At 33.2% G+C, this 2,974-nt stretch overlaps 1 long non-coding RNA gene across 3 annotated transcripts; it reads right to left on the reverse strand.

The window, feature by feature from the left end:
- Window positions 1-1,035: 1,035 nt before the first annotated feature.
- LOC105180028 (uncharacterized) lies at window positions 1,036-2,974 on the reverse strand. Of its 3 annotated transcripts, none has more exons than XR_016064508.1 (3): window positions 2,784-2,974; window positions 1,701-1,808; window positions 1,036-1,506 (listed from the first exon to the last, which is right to left on the reverse strand). It is a non-coding gene; the product is annotated as an uncharacterized LOC105180028 (long non-coding RNA). The 3 variants fall into 3 exon arrangements; XR_016064507.1 differs by having other exon boundaries at window positions 1,036-1,546; XR_016064506.1 differs by lacking the exon at window positions 1,036-1,506 and having other exon boundaries at window positions 1,553-1,808.

The raw sequence follows: 2,974 nt of genomic DNA on the forward strand, positions 1-2,974 counted from the left end.
ACTAAATATTAAATTAATACAAGAAAAAAAGAAAAAAACTTTCATTCCCTACATGCTGGGGAATAGCTAATATCATGCACGGGGGATAACTAATCCCTAATCTAAGGGAGTAAGTATTCCCGAACTTCTAACATATCAATAATCAAAACGAGGAATGAATTTGGAAATGTGCATTTCCTTCAAATTGCAATCCTACGTACCAATCCCACCTTTCTTGAATTCACAAAGACTTCACTTTTTCTAGGGTAGACAGGATGCGATGTGTATTATTTCAGTCATTTTGTCCTCAATATTCGAATTTTTAAATTTCAGGATAAAATTTTCAAAATGCATTTATACAGGACTAAAATTGTCATCCAATACTTACAGAACTAAAATTGCAATTTCTCCGTACATATTCATATGCCAACAAACATATATCTAACATAGATTAACTTTAAGTACAAAAAATTTAAAACTTATGTTTTTATACACATTTAAAATTTCCAACTCATTTAAAATGGAATAACATAAGTAAAAATAACGATTTCCGTCTCTGAAACTAGGATATCTGTCTCTATAACAAATTAGCGACGGAAACCGGTCGCCGCAGTCCGTGGTTGAAAGCCCCGTGGCAAAATTATTAGCGACGGATATATTCTTTCTCTAATTCTTAGCTTCCGTCGCTGATTCTGTCGACAAACTAGAAGAAAGTTTAAGTGTAATCCGTCTCTGATTTCCGTAGGCAATCTGACTCTGATTCCATCGATAAAAAAAGAAATTGCGTCTCTAAAGGTAAAGTATTTGTTTGTTAATCCTGTCTCTAATTCCGTCTCTGAAACGCAAAAAATATTCCGTCTCTAAAACCTTACAAATTTCCGTCTCTAAAACCTTACAAATTTCCGTCTCTAATCCGTCTCTGATTCGGCCTCTAAACTTTTAAAAATTTCCGTCTCTAATCCGTCTTTAATTAGTTTTGGGTTTTTTTGGGCAAATTTTTTAATTTCTGTACCCAAATTAATATCTTGGTCATTATACCATCACATACATTCCATCAATACCAAAATTTGAATTTTCCAAACTAGAACAATAAATATTAACAAAAGATACTCATAATACAACAACACTAATATAAACTAAGTCATTAACAACCAACAGAAAAAATAAACTAATTATCTTTCCTGGAATGTTGTTGCTCCTGGAGTGCAGACCCACCAGCAAATTGATAGTTTTTGTATTCCACATCTTGAAGTAATTTTCGAACTAATTCTTGTAGGTCTGCCTCTCTCTTCCGAGCCTCTTCCTCCCTCTTTCGAGCTTCTTCAAGAGCAATTTCAAGCAATTTTCTATTTTTGTCTTCTCATCTTGAAAATTCTTCTTCCATTTTTGCAGCATTAGAGCGCATGTCCTCCACAGCTTTTGTTAACTCATTGTTCTGGTCAGATTCTTTAAGAGTAGAACTGACTGAACTTGAACTTGTAGATGAGGAGCTACATCTAAATCCATATAAGCGTCCTTTTGAAGGACCTCTAGTGATATCATACCAAGTTGAGATATCGAATGAAAACTGTGAAGAAAAAACAGTACAACCCCTGTTTGCAATGTATTCTTCCTATGCAAGTACATTAGATACAACAGAATATTTACGTAATAAAAGTCTAAGAAAATTTCTCAACATATATACAAACCAATATTTAAATCCAATGACAAATTTTACTTACACTAATTCTTTTGGATTTGTTGTCCATGAACTCTCCAATTCATTTGTTCTTTCTATGGCATCTTTGAAATAATTCAAGATCAGTCACTTCTGTACCAAGTTCTTTTTCCTATAGTTTACAGAAAAATATTAATTCACATGTCAATAAATTGCGTGAATCAATTTTTTACTATGTGTAAATGCACATCACTCCGATTCAAAAATCTTGTGTTATCGCATTTAGAGCATGGACATTTGATTTGTCCATTATTTAGAAATCATGGGTTACCAAAGGCAAAGTTCAAGAACTCCTGATCAACCCCTTGTTACGAATTCATCTAAAACAAAATCGATTATCACCCAAACGCCTCCACATCCAACTACGGTGAATATTCATTATTCTTCAATTTTTAAAAATTTTAGATATACCACCATTCTTATATTGTTCAATTAAATTGCGCCTTTAAAAATTAACAGATAATTACAATTTCCTCTTAACTGTAAGTCATAGGACTAAACATAGAACATAACGCCCTATGTTAGCAAAGCCAAGGAAAAAGATCTCATTTTTGGTCGACTAAAACTTTAACATTTTCGAATATTGAGGAAAAACCTCAATAAAATCCACAAATGTTTGTGTACAAACTTTTTTCTATTGTAATCTACATAAGATCCCGACTTATCACAAAATTAAATCCACCTCGAATGCATTTCTAGCTGGTATAAGCATAACTGGAATAATCAATAAAAAGAATAAAAAGAAAAAATATCCGACCCAATTGCAAATGTAAGGTCCAGGCAAGCAAATCAACACTCACCGCAAACAATAGACTACAGAAACGAAGTCACATACAAAAATACTGATACATGAATAACAAAAGAACCTGACGTAGATTTCTTAAAACCAATATAAATACGCTATCACGGCCCAAGGCATAGTTGTGAATCAGCCAAATCATTCGTTTTTCAATATATTTCAACAAAAAAATGAATATTCCAATTAGAAGAACATAGAGGTGTTCAATGAGGCATTTCAACAAACACCCTGAAACCATTCAAATTTCTTTTACAAATCGTAAAAAAAATTACAACGAAGAGAAATTACCTAACATCGAAAAAAAGTTGTGTCGAAGGCGTCGAAGCCACTTGCGAGAGAGAGAGTTAGAGATTGTTTTCTTCTTTCTTTTCTTCTTCGGCCGTGAGAGAGAGAGTTAGAGGAGATACCGTGAGAGAGAGATAGAGTTAGAGGAGGGGTAGTTGATGTTGAGTTAAGAGAGAGAGAGGTTCATGACTTAA

Source organism: Sesamum indicum, linkage group LG3, assembly GCF_026168435.1.
Source record: "Sesamum indicum cultivar Baizhima isolate 11 linkage group LG3, ASM2616843v1, whole genome shotgun sequence".
NCBI classification, from domain to species: domain Eukaryota; kingdom Viridiplantae; phylum Streptophyta; class Magnoliopsida; order Lamiales; family Pedaliaceae; genus Sesamum; species Sesamum indicum.